Below are 16,608 nucleotides of genomic sequence, written 5' to 3' on the forward strand. Positions count from 1 at the left end.
TGATTGACTAGAAAATTGAAAGCTTTATAAGAGAGAGACTGCGTAAACGTATGAGGCAAAATCAGTAGTGTTCTGTAAAAATCATGGACTGATGAAAGGAAAGATTCAGTGACATTAGGTAAAATCAGGGAAAATAAAGAGTTAAGGACTTTGTGCTTCACGTGATGTGCTTGTGAGACAGTGAAACAGAAACAACCTTCATATTTGTGTCCACATAAAAGAAATGTAGAATGCATGGGAGTTCGAGGAGTGGATTAATCAACAACATGTAACTAGGCTTAAAATTGAAGGTTAGACAAAAAATATTTGTAAAACTGCCTCAGACTGAAAATCTTCACTATGTATACCTCTCTTCCTTACACTGATCCTGACGTGACATCAGCAAGGAAGCAGAACTTCCTGCAGAGTAATTATTTGAGGGCAGAGCATGTTATGGCTATGAAAGGCACTTTCTGGAAGAGATTTTCCTTAAAAAGAAGTGTGAATGCAAACTTAAATGACAGCCAAGGTAAACAATTAATGAGGATACATGTTTTGAGAAAAGATAGGCTACTTTGATTTTGTCAGTTTTGCACATGATCAGAACCTCAATAAGTTTGGTTCTGTGAAGGGCAGATCTCATCTTTTAAACGTAGGTTCTTTGAAAATGTTACAGAGGCTGTGGACAGCGATTACTCAGTACGCACTGCAAATCTCATCCTGGCCAATGCTTTTGACATTATCCACCACACTAATATTACTGAATAATTAGGAAAACTTAATGTAAACCCGTGTATTATTTGTTGGACTACAGATCCGAAATTGTAAAAGTTGCTGGTACCCTGTGTGACGATGTGGGTATTATCAGCTGTGCCAGGAGAAGTAGGGTAGTGGATGTGTAACATAAGCCAGCACAGCCAGATGGAATTTAGTAAAGAATTATATGTCGTTTGAATGTCAAACTGATTTGTACAGATGCTTGTGCTGAAAATTTGTAAAGTTTCTTGTGTTAAAAATGCACCAAAAGTGGGACCTGACTGTGTTGTAACTAAATTAAATATATATATATATATATATATATATATATATATATATATATATATATATATATGTATGTTAGCAGAGGATACTGGAAGAGAAGAGGTCAAGCTCATCTCCAGTTAACTTTGGAAAATAGTGAGAAATGAAATTAATGGCCTAGGCCATATAGATGTTATCTCACAGTTTTGAGTGAAGCCAGAAACACAATGTCTGTAAGAAGCATGGTTTGTTAGTCTCTCTAGGAAGAGTAGAAGTTTGTAATTGTTTTATGACTTCCAGAAGCTGCACCAGATCTGAGCAATGCTCTTGTGTGTATATTATTGGCATTTAGGTGCTAAATCCTGACAGTTTCTAGCAATGGGGGGTTGCATGAGAACCAGAAGTCAGATGACCAGATGTATGTATTGTCGACACTTGGATTTATTGATTCTTGTTCTTTGGCTTATTGTGGACGTAGTTCCACTATAACGTTGGTTTTTAAAGAACATCCATTTTATTAAATATTTGTTTGTGGACACTGCCGTTGTTCCTGTGCCGTTTTTTCGTATTTTACAACAGTTTTTCGTTTTTTGGTGGTTGCAGATGTATGTATTGTCGATGTCATTCTGCACAGAAATAATGTTTTAATATTAGGTGAGACAGAAGTCTCGAGGTAGTCTGTTTCTTGGAACCTGGCATAAAAGGATCCCTCCCCACTTCACCTTGCCTTCATCTGTTAAGTAAGTAGGAACAGATAATTCTCTAGATCAGTCAGGAAAATATAGTGAGAGTAGTTCAATATTGTTTTTTCTGTAACTGTGCGAGTCTTTTGCAGCTGTATTATTTTTAATATTTCCTATGATTGAAACTCTGGTGTTTACTTTAAATAGATATTTCGGATTTTCATGTTCTTTTATGATTAAATATATTTAAACTTTTCATTGTGGCTGGTTCTTTAGAGAATATTTAACATTTGAGAGTACTTATATCTATTGGTGACACTATGGCGACTCCTGAAGCCTGGCTGTTTGATCAATGTTACCATTTGTATTAATATTAATTTCACTCAGTATAATTGGGTACCCTTGCAAGAGCCTTAGGTAGCTGGCTTTGTAGTGTCTGGCGGCAGTGATAACTACTTTATAGTCTGGGCAGAAGGTGGCACAGCAGGTAAATCTATGACAGCCTTTCCCAGGTGTGTGTGTGTGTGTGTGTGTGTGTGTGTGTGTGTGTGTGTGTGTGTGTGTCCGCTACTTGGAGCAGGGACACGAAGCACTGGTTTCACAGAGAAGGTGCTGGATGACTTGGTTTGGATGCTCATCTGAGGATTTAACCCTATAGTTGTACTACTGGGGAGCCTTATTGGGGTCCTGGAGGGAGACAGATATAAATAAATCCAGACCCCGGGCTGACTGTGTTCCCTGTGTGCTCTTAAGGGAAACTGTACTTGATGCAGAGAGGTTTGCATCTTGAAATACTGAGTGTTTCTATTTGTATTTCAAGTGAATGTCCTTCTCCAGTGTCAGTGTTGAGGATTCAGGTTCCTTGATTACTGGCCCAATGTGGGGATGTCACACCATGTCTGAATGTAAAATAGTAACTAAAATGATACCATAGTGATCAGTGCTGGACCATCTCCTGTTTGACCTTTATTTTGCAGATGTCTGAACCAATGTCTCAGAAGTGTGGTTCATCAGATTTGCAGATGACTGCAAAACAGCACTTTTATCCACTCACAGATGTGGCAAGGGTTCAAATATACACATAACCAATGGTCAGTAAATGATCTCATGGAGATAAATGTGAAAAAGTGCAGAAAAAAGTTCCTCCCAGCTTATATATAATGGTACTTCTCTTTAGATAAACGTGATCATGAAAGACCTGGGTACTTACGTGGACCACTGTTTCTTATTTGATCATTATGTTTCCACCATAGTCAGGAAATCCTCCTATCTGAAAACTTCAAAGACATACAGCAAATCTCTGTGGAATGTGGAGACAAACCAGCAATTAATAAAATTAGTTACCACACTTTGTCCTCAGCAAGATGAAACAGTGCACTAGCAAGTAATACTTAATCCAAAAACAAGGTATATTGAATGCTTTCGTCCAAAAGTACAGAACTTCCTGAGAATGAAACATGTTTTAATAGCCACCATTTTTAAATATTGAGGTATCATATGATCTTAGTTCAAGTCTTGTGATGTAAAACAGTCATTCTTAGAGACATGCACTCAGATGAGTAAAACCTACTTCAACATATAAAATAGTGTTTACAATTCCGTATTTTAAACATTCTCTAGTACTAAAAAATGATAAAAATAAAAAAAATTCTTATGTTTAAAAAGTTATGAAAACTGCATAGTTGTTCTAGATTAGCTGCCCTCATATTTAATACAGAACCCAAGACTATACTATTATTTAAGCCTGAGTAACATGTTGAGTTCAGCATAATCTGCCAGAGAACCTCATGATAAGCAAGAGTGTTCTTCCACCAGCCATTCTCAAAATGTTCAGACACTTTGCCACCACAAACCACAAAAACTTCTTAAAATTTTTACACATAGTAGAATGTTTATATGAAACATTATTTTCATCATCCTTAGAAATGGTGTACAGATATTCCTGTATCCTCCTACTAAGTTCTCTTTCTCTGTTGCCAACATAAAATGCATCACAAGATCGGTAGTTGGTGATGTATACTACTGGCCTTGTCATGCAATTCAACTGGCATGGACAACGGATGCTTTTTGGTAACCTAATACTGTTCTATAAGGTCCTTTGTTTATAAATCTGCAGTACTTACAACAACCAATTTTTTTCATATATTGACTTCTTGTAATAAAAGTTTTATATTCCTGTTGTTTTTAAAGACAAAAGAAGGTTTATGCTATACCACCTATAACATATTCTCAGAAGAAAAAGCTGATCTCCAGTTCTTGTTCAAAATTTTTTTTAATTTGCTCACTATCAGGATTGTAATGGTTAAGTTGTTTACCTCACAGACACAAGGTACAGGGATTGATTTTCATTTAACCTAGCCCCTTCTTGATCCTGTTCAAATACATCCTAGATCAATGGATGGCTGACTGCAAATTCACTCCTGTGGTGGTGCCCATGTCCCTCCTAGATAAAGGAAGTCACTATTAACAACCGCAGACCCTTACCTCTACAAACTTCACTCATTTAACCACCAACAACTGAGGCAACTCAGGATAAATATGGCTAGGCTTGTAAGGCTCTGGAGCCATTAGCCTAGTAACCTTCTATTAATCTATGAACCTATTTTGTAATGTCTTCCCCATCAGTGTTAGTGTTAGTAACATTACCAGAGATTCCTTTGTTTTTAAAATGGGTATGTATTATTTTTTTTCATCTCTTCCATCAAATCACTTAGAGTGTTGGGATATCCTCTTTCCCTTAACATATTAAGTAATAGTTCCATTTCATTTTGAAAGTTAAGATCATCTGATATGATCCTAGAGAGCCTTATCAACTACCCTTTTAAAAATTTCTCTTCTGACACATAGGGTGGACACTTTGAAATGAAAGTAACTGTTGGAAAAGGTGGTATGGTGATATGTAGAGCCAGATGTGTTTCCTGTATAAAATGATGTCCAAGAAATGAATGTTGCTAACAGATAATTTGTAAGTCAGTTTTAAGCAAGATGTAAACTCACTAATTTCATAAAGAAAAATTCAGTTGTTTGTTGTTGCCTTCCCCAATAATGAAATTGTTAACCAAAAACCTCAAGTCAGATTTTACATATTTCATCTTAGTCTTATTTAAAACAAACTGACTTTCCAAATAGATTAATATCAAATTTGCAGATATAGAGGCAGAAGCCGACCCCGTTGTAGCCTCTGTCATTTGTTTAAATGTCTCCCCTTAAAAACTAAAAAAAAAATGTTGTTCAGTACATATTCCATCAATTTACAGACAACATTTATGTCCGTTGTGAATGTTTGTCATATTTAATGAGCCAGTTATGAAACCATTCTATCCCAATATCCTGTGGAATTGATGTAAACAAGTCTTTAATGTCTGCTGTAACTAGTAAAGTGTCTTCTTTATAAGTTTAGTCATGGACCTTTTCTAAAAAGTCTCATGAATCTTTCAGGATACGTGAAACAGATTTAAAATTCTTTGTTTATTGCCTATATAAATCCATAAAGGTTCAATCATCGAACTAATTCCAGATAGTGGACCTGTAGGTAGGTTCTATCACATTTTTGATTACCTTTGTAACCTTTTTAATGTGAAAGAGTTTAGCTATCATGAGGTGGCATAAATACGCAAACATATTTGTTAATTAAACTATCGCTGAATAATTCATTTAAGCACAAATTTAATCTTTCATGTGCTGTATTCATTTTGTGAGCAGAAGAATTGCAAAACATTTCATCATATACTTAATGAAGCATCTTGGCACTGTAGTCTAAGAGTTAACAACTACTGTACCACCACATTTGTGTGGTATTCTCTTATGGAAGCAGGTTTGTGTAACAATTCAATTTCGTCATTTTTCAAGTTATAAAATCTGTTTTCTTACCTTCAGAGACATACCAGGATCTCAGTTCAGCTTTGTACATTTTTACAAATTAAACAAAAGAGGGATTGGGGGGGGAGCTTGTGTTAAAAGTGGAACCTTTTTTAACAATGCTTTCTGAGAAACCAACTCGTTTTTTGGGGTGGACAAAGTGACTGAGCATTTTGGGAATGGTTGGTTGGAAAACACTCTTGCATACCATGAGTTCTGCGACAGATTATGCTGAACTCGATGTTACCCATGCTTAACTGATGATATAGCTTAGATGCTGTTTTAAACATGAGGGCAGCCAAACTGTAACAGCTATGCAGTCCTTTTATAGTTACTTTTCATACATAAGAAATAAAATTGTTTATTTTTAGTACTAGGGAATGTTTACAATATGGAATTTTAAACGTTATTTTACAGTTGAAGTAGGTTTTACTCAGTTGTTCACCTGTATTTTAAAAATGACTGTTTTACATCACGACTTGAATTAAGATCACATGATAACTTAGTATTTAAAAATGTTGTCCATTACAACATGTTTCATTTTGAAGAAGTCCTGTAATTTTGTATGAAAGTATTATTTGCCAATGCATTATTTCATCTTGCTGAAATCCATCTATCTGGCACAGTTAATTTCCAAGGGAATACTATCAAGATTCATAGAGGTCATCCTATTGTTATATCCCTCCTCATCAGAGCCATCATTTAATACAGTGCCCTCTTTTGCATGTGTATATCCAAGTATATCACTCAAATGGAAAGGGCCCAAAGAATTTTAACTAAAAAACTTAAAGGCCTTATTTTGTTCAACTATCCTGATAGATGAGCATGACTGTGCTTATACTTTGTTGCCTACCTGTGCCTTGAGGTGACATATGACTTGCTTTTTGAGACATGAAACACCCAATCCTATTTTACCTCTATTTATTCACAAAACCAATGGTTCTATAAAGCCACACTGTATGAACAAATAAACAGGACTAGCTGGTGAGATAGGTTCCTAATGCAACATGTTCCCAGCTTGTGGAATGTTACCACCACAGGACAAATAAATTATTATATTGGCTACCTTTAAAGCTAATCTTAATGATTTTATGGGTAGATACACATTTTCATCAGGGTTATGTATGACCTTGCTTGATTCGGGAGGTGAGCATTACTAAGTGCTCAAAAGGGCAGTAAAAACTTTTAAGGGTGGCTATTTAAAAGTACATGTTGTTAAGCCCCTTGTGGTTCCCTTGATCTTGTGCCTAGTATTGTTTCCATAGTCCTATGTTTTGGTCTGAAGAGGGTGCTGGGAAGAATCTAAAGGGAACTACACATACCAGAAGGAGAAAGGAAAGCAATCTGGAGGTTATACCAATGAGTAAAGGGAGCTAAACCCTTTAGGGGAGAATCCAGCTGCATTTATCTTTGCATGTGGAAAAAAAAGATATTTTGTTTTTTTCCCTGTATGTGGAACTGCTAAGAACTGTCCCTGTTGTGATGTCTCTTTAAATACTGATCAGTTGTTTTGCCACCTAGTGTGTCAAAACCTGTCAGTAAGGGGGGAGGGGGTACTACCTCTGAATATAAAAAAATATATTGCTTTTGACTTGAACTGTGAAGAGCTTGCACAGCAGGGACCTGATAAGAAAATTTATTTTGACTGCATATTCATCTTTTTATTATGAGCTACATTTCCTATTTTCTGACATTTGTTGTAAGTAAACATGAGTTTAAAGCTGGTATTGACTACATTGTTACAAATAAAACATATCATTATACATATGTTACAGGCCATCCACTGTAAAGGGCAACTCATGACAGTATCTTTAGTTTCTTCCAGTAGGGTTACTAACCTTCTTTCTTTCTCAGGTAATTTACCTTCCGTTCTCGAAGAACCTTTGGTAAAGCAAAGAAAAGCTTAGGATTTTGTTCAGGTTCTTTTACTTCTGTTTTAATATGAGACTCATCTGTCCTTTATGCAATTTCTGTTCAAATTTACCTTAGTGTTTTCTTATGTATGAGTCTTTCTGTGTCAGTCTATAGATACACTGACTTCTCTTACTACTTTAACAGCTGAATTGTTTGGTAAAACTCAGGTTGTGTCACTTACTATACCGATTTCCTTCAGTATGTTAATGTGAGTCTTTTGACAAGACTCAGAAGTAGATCAATACAACCCCCCCCCCCCCCGAGCCAAATATTTGCTCCTTTTGTATCCTTTAGTCCAGCATTTTTCTCTTTGCTGGGACTATATACTTCAGACAATGTATATGTCTGAACCAATTCTCCTATAACTTTCACAGATCTGTAAACTGGGGGAAATCTTGATTAGTGGTTGCAGCATGAGACAAATAGAGCACCAGGACAAATGTTTTGGGATGTTGTGCTAGCTGTCTGCATGTACAAATGTGACAAAAAAGTTTTGAATGTAATGCAGATGTACAGTGCTTTTGTACCAGTGTGCTGGTGCATGCCTAGAACAGATGTACACTTCGTAATGGAAGGATCCAGAACTTTTGTCGTCTGGCCGGACAGATGAGACCTTTGCATGGAATGCCCCAGATGTTTTTCTCTCGATCATCTACTGTTATATAAATTACTTACACAATTGCATTCATGGATACTTGAAGCATGTATGCTAAAAATTAATGTAATATGTTCATAATGATTATTATATGATTTCTATAGACACAGTGAATACCTGAAGAAATGTCAACACAGAAACATACACGGAATCCTAACTCAGAAGTATACCTCTGTGTTGTCTTGAATCCGAGGTTATTCTGTGATAAAGAGATATGCAAAGCAGTAATTGTGCAAAAATGGGAGTTTGATGGAAGAAGGTGGGATGCATGAACAAAATTATTTTTGCATGGTTAAAACATTGACATTGGATTGTTACTGAAGAGTTTTTTGAACTGGGAGTGGAATGCAGTGAGGAAAAGCGAGATTGATTTCCACACCTTAGGTTGTTGTTTTTCTTTCGGCTTTTCTCAGTTGGGGGTCGCCACAGCAGAACTCCGGTCCACTAATGATTGGCAGTGGATTTTTACGGTGCCAGCTCGATGTCCAACCTTCAACGAAGGCACGCCCATTCACGCATGTCTTTCGAATGCTACTCGACCGCAGGGAGGGCATGCAGACTCTACACAGAAGGTGCTCCAGCCGAGAATCGAACGGGAGAACCTCTTGCTTTGAGGCGACAATGCTACCGCTGCACCAAAAACAAAATTTAGTCATTGCAGTGCAGTTTATATGGCCTTCAGTTTACGGGTGGGGCATAATTAGAATGGGATTGAAGACTGTATTGAGTAGACATTAAGGAGAGTCTGCCTGTAAGAAAAGGCAAAACATCAACTTTAACAATTCTAAAAATAAACAAACCTTGCAAGAGTCGGTGTACTTTTGAGCTGGTAGCCTGCATGCTTTGACTAGGACAGTGTGTTGATAGTCTCTCTGAAGAGATGAACCCTCCTATTCTTTTTAGAGGTTATCTGGATGAATGTTTGTTTCTTTTTTTTTTTTTTTTTTGATGAAGCAGCAATGAATGAGGAGGCCATACTTGAGTCAGGTCAGTAAAATTCCGATACTAATTGTGCCTTTCTGAGCCTCAAGATTTGTGAGATCTTCCAGGTATAGAAGAGCAGTTTATTGATTTTGACCTAAGTTTGTTCACTGTGGTATTTGAAGCACTACATGTGGTTAAGCCAGGTCTTCAAGTACTTAAAGAATGATGTGTTTTGAAAGACAAATGAGTTAGGCAGTTTATTTGCTAATTTTGGAAGTCAGAGTAAAAAACAAGACAACCGCTAGCATTCCAAATGTAAACTTAAAACAAAACAACATCAACAAAAAATACTAGACATACAGAATGGAATGCTGGCACACTTTTTAATAAAATGGTTCTATTTTTATTTAAAGTTTGCTGGTGTTTCATCCTGTGCCTAGCTTTTCTTGTTTTAACATTTTGGAAGGCAGTTTTGTTTAGTTTCAAAAATGATGGCATTGATGTTCTAATTGTTTAAGTAGACATTTTTATGAGTATATTAATCAAGTGTGAAAATAATTGTAAATGATGCTATATGCCTACATCCTTCTGCACAAATAAGATATAAAACCTAAGTTGTAAACTGCTAGCAAATGATTCATTTTGGCCTTAGAACTAGAGCTCAGCAGCTGGTAGTCAGAGCAGTTACCTTATAAGTGGTTTAAGTGTTTTGGTCACAGATTATGTCTTGATATTGGCCAGAGAGGGCACTGTGTATTGTAGTGTAAAATTGTCACTGTGTGTGTGTGTGTGTGTGTGTGTGTGTGTGTGTGTGTGTGTGTGTGTGCGCGCCCTGCTGAATGACTGCTTGGATGTCAATCATTTGTTCACTCTAAATACAGCCAGTAATATTAAACTGATTTCTGGATCCACATATTTCACAGCTTCATTGTCCTCAGTGGCAGAGTCAGGAATTTGCTAAAGGGCTGTACTGATCAGTTAAACCTCGGGCTGGGAAATGTGTGTGGGTGGTCCTGGAATATAACTCCTCTGATACAGATGTGCATGGAGTTACAGTGGATATAAAAAGTTTACACACCCATGTTAAAATGCCAGGTTTTTGTGATATAAAAAAATGAGACCACAATAAATCATTTCAAAAATTTCCCACCTTTAATGTGACCTATAACCTGTATAATTCAATTGAAAAACAAATCTGTTAGGGGAAAAAAATATAAAAAATAAAAAACATACAGTAAGCTAGTTGCATAAGTGTGCACATTCTTAAACTAATACTTTGTTGAAGCACCTTTTGATTTAATTACAGCATTCAGTCTTCTTGGGTAGGAGTCTTATCAGCATGGCACATCTTGACTTGACTTGGCAATATTTGCCCACTCTTCCTTGCAAAAGAGCTCCAAGTCTGTCAGATTGTGTGGGTATCTGTTGTACACAGCCCTCTTCAGGTCACCTCACAGATTTTCTATTGGATTTAGGTCTGGGCTCTGCCTGGGCTATTGCAAAACTTTAATTTTTTCTGATTAAACCTCAGCTTTCAAGCATTTTGGGCCAAAAGTGACTGTTATTTGGAACTGTTCATAATTCCCCTCCACCTTGACTGAAGGCCCAGTTCCAGCTGAAGAAAAGCAACCCCAAAGCATGATACTGTCACCACCATGCTTCACTGTGGGGATGGTATTCTTTTGGTGATGTGAACTGTTGCTTTTGCACCAAACGTACCTTTTGGAATTGTGGCCAAAAAGTTCAGCCTTGGTCTTATCAGACCATAACACATTTTCCCACATGCTTTTGGGAGACTTGATGTATTGTTATGCAAATTTTAGCCAGGCCTGGATGTTTTTCTGTGTAAGAAAAGGCTTCTGTCTTGCAACCCTACCCCATAGCCCAGACATATGGAGAATACGGGAGATTGTTGTCACATGTAGTACACAACCAGTACTTGCCAGAAATTCCTGCAGCTGGTTCAGTGTTACTGTAGGTCTCTTGGCAGCCTCCCTGAAAAGTTTTCGTCTTGTCTTTTCATCAATTTTGGAGGGACGTCTAGTTCATTGCAATGTCACTGTTGTCCATATTTTCTCCACTTTTTGATGACTGTCTTTACTGTGTTCCATGATATATCCAATGCTGTGGAAATTTTTTTGTACCCTTCTCCTAACTGATACCTTTCAACAATGAAATCCTTTTGATGCTTTGTAAGCTTTCTGTGAACCATGGCTTTTGCTGTAGCAGGCAACTGAGTAAATGTCAGGAAAATCCTACTAGGACAGCTGAACTTTATTTGGGGTTAATCAGAGTCTCTTTAATTGATGGCAGGTGTGTACCCAAGAAGACTGAATGTTGTAATTAAATAAAAAGGAGCTTTAACAAAGTATTAGTTTAAGGGTGTGCACACTTATGCAACCAGCTTATTGCACATTTTTTATATTTTTTCCCATAACAGATTTGTTTGTTTTTCTATTGAATTGTACAGTTTATAGGTCACATTAAAGGTGGGAAAAGTTTTGAAATTATTTGTGGTCTCATTTTTTTATTTCATAAAAAACCTGGCATTTTAACAGGGGTGTGTAAACTTTGTATGTACACTGTACATACATTGTGTGTACATTTAAAAGCCACCCCCCGACACAAAAGTATTTTCTAGTACACAGTCCACTGGCACCACAAATAATTACTGATACTAGTCAGTCAGCTGTTTGAACTCATGCAAACATTAGTAAGATAGAATTTAATGTTTCATATTGGACTTTGACACAAGTTGTTTCGAATACTGTTTTATGTGATCAGCTTTTCTACTGAAGCAGTTTAGGATCCGCTTATATTTTGGCATTTTATTCTTTACCAAGTGTACAACTCAGTGACTGCACAAAGAAACGTGCATATTTTCATTTCTTTCACTGGTACATCTAGCTTTACTTGAGCAATTTTTGAAAGAGTTCAGTTACTAGTTTCATAGGTAAATATACGAGGCAACAGTCTTGGAAGGTTGAGAAGTATGCTTCCAAGGTTCAGTCCAGATCAACGTGAGAGGGGTCTTTGTGGCTTTAGATATGTGACCTTTGAAGGAGTATGAAAAAATATTTTTTCTGTTGCATCTATATATGGTCTATTATTTTTACATGCCACACTCCTTTGTGATAATGTATAAATCATATAGCAGTGTATTGGGAAGGATTATGGTGGTGACAGGTTGTGCAACTGTTTCAGGTATTTCAGTGGCACAGCAGATTGTGTAAACAGAATGGTATTCAGAAAGGCTTGGGTTGGAATGCAAACTAAAACACTCAGTTTATTTCTCATTTATGTATTTATGTCTGTCAGTAAGTCTTAACTCCTCGATCGCTTGTCATATTTGTCACTTGACAATCAACTCTGATCTTCTATCATAGTTTTAGTAGAGCCTTTTGATGTTCCTCTTGATACATTTCTCTTAATTTTCAAACATGGATTATGATACCAGTCTTTGTATGAGGTGCCCCCCCCCCCCAAAGAAAGAAATGGTGCTTTTGTCATGTGCCTTTGCTTCTTCTGGTCGACAGCATACAAGGTCTGTCCTGTATCATGGCAAATGTGGTTTTGTTAATTTGAAACTTTATAAGGCTGTGAAATAAAGCTGAATAATGCAGCTAGTCACCTTTATATAACAGGTTAAAAAATCAGTTATTCATACTCTTGGCAAACTCTTTGTGTTCTGCTTCACTGCTAACTGAGGTAATGGTATTGAGATTTATTGCATATGCTAGATGTTTTGCACTCGCTGTCAGATGTGTCACTAAATCAGATGCATTGCGGTCATTCAGAAGGTGACATCCACTGGTATAGATGGCTGTATTTCACATACGTAGCACTGTACTCTGAAACAAGGGCTCTGTTCTAAAAGCAATACATTAGTAATGTAGCAGAATTGTGTAATGTCTCACACTTTCACATCTTCTCATAGCTTGACTTTCTTTAAAAAGTCAGATGTATTTTTCATATATTGTATATTGGCATTGCTTTTACAGTCACTCTGAATTCTCTGGTTACATATTGAACATAGATTTATATAGAATTAGACCTATGAAACTGAAACCATGTACTACAGAAAAAAAAATCCACAAAGCAAGCATGTCACGTATCAAAATATGAAATAAAATGAAACATGAGCAACTGCAGAAGATTTGGAGATAAAACAGCCTACCACCATGTTTTGGCTTTGTCTCTGCACTTCCCCTTTCTATATATTTATATTAAATTCACAGTCACACAATTTTGGGAGAGTCAGCAGTTCCAGAATAGTGAAATCCATTTTTGACAAACAGCTTCAATACTAGAGTACTTTGCTGTATAGATCCCTTGATATCGGCTCTTCTTTTAGACAGATTGGGTAAAAGTGGCTTCATTAAAAGAACATGCTTCCATTGAACACCAACTGCAGCTTTTAGACTCATTATCCGAGTTTGGACCGTTTCCTAGTCTATATACTGTAGATGCCCAGAAGAGCCACCAGCTGTGAATTTGTTAGATTGTAGTAAGTTTGAGATAGCAACATACTAAGCCTCATGAAGTGGCAACAAAATACAAACATTTGTGGAAGTGGTTAGAGGCAGCAACATGAATAAATACAGCATACGTCTTCCCACTACAACTAAGTCCTTTGTTAGAGTTTCAGTGCGGTATTCAGATGGAGCCCTCCTCTGAGTGTATAACCTATCTGACCTTTACAAAGGTTTTGACCTGTTTTTTTTCCTGGAGATTCTAGGGAAGATTAGGGATTGTGGTGATGCTTCGATGAATAGGAAGTAGGCACTGGCAGATGGGAGGAAGTATGGATGTAAGTCTGAAACTGATATGGTTTTGGATAATCTGGATGTTCATCATATTGATCACTGCTACAATAGCTTTAGCTATATGGATTATATCCTGCCAAGGATAATACAGCCGGGCGGCTTCAAAAGCTTCAGGGCACCTTCTACATCCTCAAACTGTCAGCCGGCTCAAGCTGAGCTGACTAAAAGACAAGTTTGGGCACCAAGCCCTTCAGAGCTTTACTACTATTGAAGAGTACGCTCCTCTTATGCTTTCAAGGATCATCATATGACTTGTGCTGTTCCTTTGCTAGGTAGATAAGTTCCCTTTGGGGAAAAAAACTTCAATTTTAATAATTGTGTTTATCACTGATAATTTCTTCTTCAGAAGGTTATTTTAAAACTAGTAGTTTGTGTTTTAACAGATTATCATGAGACTGTGCTGTACTGTACTGTACCTTTAAATGGGAGCACTCTTTCTTTCTGTCAGTTTAAAAGTTGTTTAAAGTGACTGAAAACAATTTTTCTCTGGAGGAATTGTGTTTATTTTACTTTATGGGGCTGGCAAAGTGTTTTAAAATGTTTTTGCTTTGTTTGTGAAAAAAGTATCTTTTAAAGACTTTTTACTAGCATTTGCTACTTGTTCTCCCCAGAAAAGAAGCACCATTTTTGGACTGATCATGGAACAATCTGTCGGTCCTACTGTTGGTCCTTCCAGCCACAAAAAAAAAAGTTAAGCAAACAATCCTTGCAAGGCTAGCAATTTGCTTAAGCTGTAGGTTGGTGACCCTGCTGTGGCCAGAGCACTCATTTTAACCCTGGATTCCTCTGGTGTATCGTGTACAGCTTCTATGGCCCAGAGGTTAGCCACATTCTCTGTGGCATTTCGGGTCCCCTCAATGGCAAGGGAGAGCCACCCTAATCAGGCCTAAGAGAGGAAACAGGGAAGACTTTCCTGTTTTGTTAGAATGCTGTGCCCATTCCTGAGGAAGCTGCTGCTGCCTTTAATAACATTGTTGTTCCCATTTTCCTTGTCAAAAAGAAATGGAAAACTAAATATTTATATACTCCTCCTTAAATCTCCCAAGACAGGAGTAGTATACTGGGTCTGGCTTGGGGTTTAACTCTTTAACACGTATGTGGTCTGGAATGTCACACTGCTAGCAGCCTAAACACCGCTTGTATTCCTGAGCATTTTATGAAAAAACTAAACTTAAAAAGCATAAGATAGATAAGTGTCAGTACTTTATGAACGGTAAAAACTATTAAAACTGCACAATTAACAATGTTATCAGTAAGAAGTATTCTTTACAGTGCTAACAGTGTAGTCAAACATTTTTCATAAATGCTATAATATACTATAATGTACATGAACCCCAAGTTACATTTTTTGCTTAACTTTCACAAATTCTCATATCTTAAAAACTGTACAACCTAGACACACATTGTTAGAACATTTTTATAACCAGACTTAAGCTTTTACGTGACAGCAAGAAATTCTTCTGAGTACGTTTATTGAAAAATTTACAGAAATATGAAAAATTATGCTTAATTGTATAATTACTAATATAAATAACTATGAAAATCACTAAGGATGTGCAACATACAGTGCAAATATCAAAAGATAGTTTTATTCAACAACATCTAAGGTTTCACTTTATGTCCTGTAACAGTTTATAAGTCACTTGGTTTTTGACGTAATAAGTACATATGAAAGAATTATTTATTTTCATAATCACTAACAAACAACTAGCAATATCTCGGGTATAGTGTGATATAACTTGACATTAACAATGAATTTCCTTATCTCCCATAATGACGTATCACACCATATACCTCAATAACATTCAGGGAGCTCAGTTATGAAAATGTGAGCAGAAATGTAAAAATATGAATAATAAGTGACACATAGTGATTCATTTCTCTACTGGAGCAAGTCCTAGATTAACAATCTTAGTGTCATTTTGTTAATAACTCCTTGCACTTTCTAATACTGCCTATTATTAGCTGGTATGTTGCTTAATTAAATAAGCCAGACCCAAAAAGGCCTGTATATCATAGGAAGCTATGGATGATAACTGGGAATATACAAAAAAGGTGTTTTAGGCTTCAATGATTTAATTCAGGCTATTGATCTTTCTTTTAAAGTTGTTTCTGGTAAAAGAAAGAAGGATACCTCCTTTCCTGAAGAGATTCAAGATTCCGAATTTGGACCGGAGGATGAAGGGACAGATGCAGGGTTTTCTCCCCAGGTTTCTGATTCAGACTCAGGGGAGAGCTCAGTTTCTGAGCCTCCCTGTCGGGGTTTCTCTTTCTCTGAGACTATTTGAAAAGTTTGCCAGTGTTTTAGAGGGAGAACACTGAGGTTTCACAGTCTCAAAGAAAATACTCTGAGCTGTTACAGAAGGAATTTCCTGAACCTGCACCTGTTCTGCCAGTTTTGGAGGATGTAAGTGTTACTGCTTGTAATTTTCCTGACAGTCAAGGTTCACCCTGACTAATTATGAATGTATGAGGAATGGTTGTCTGCAGTTTCTTCTTGTGAGGAGAAAATCTTTAAATAATTTAATTTCTTCTGTTCAAGTCACTACACAGTGTATACAGTATATGTACGACTCGGTTGCTGCTACTTCAAGGGCTGTGACCACTGGTACTGTTTTGAGGAGGTTTGCATGTCTGCTTTCTCAGAACCTCCCAGATGATTTTAAAATGAGATTTCAAATTCTCTTTTGGATAGAGATTTAGATTTTTGGCTCCTCTGCTGCAGAGGTGATCAAAAAGTGTGTTGAAA

General features: G+C 36.8%; 1 protein-coding gene across 5 annotated transcripts in view; it reads left to right on the forward strand.

The window, feature by feature from the left end:
* The window catches only part of ATG4C (autophagy related 4C cysteine peptidase), a 1,631,044-nt gene that overhangs the window by 403,736 nt on the left and 1,210,700 nt on the right, over nucleotides 1-16,608 (forward strand). The window contains exon 3 of one of the 5 annotated variants that reach the window (XM_044085549.1): nucleotides 8,214-8,368. The exons of the other annotated variants lie outside the window; for them this stretch is intronic. The gene's annotated coding sequence lies outside the window, so the exon portion shown is untranslated. The remainder of the gene's footprint in view (nucleotides 1-8,213; nucleotides 8,369-16,608) is intronic. 5 annotated transcript variants of the gene reach the window in all.

This window comes from Protopterus annectens, chromosome 10.part0 (assembly GCF_019279795.1).
Source record: "Protopterus annectens isolate FY-2018-M chromosome 10.part0, PAN1.0, whole genome shotgun sequence".
NCBI classification, from domain to species: domain Eukaryota; kingdom Metazoa; phylum Chordata; order Ceratodontiformes; family Protopteridae; genus Protopterus; species Protopterus annectens.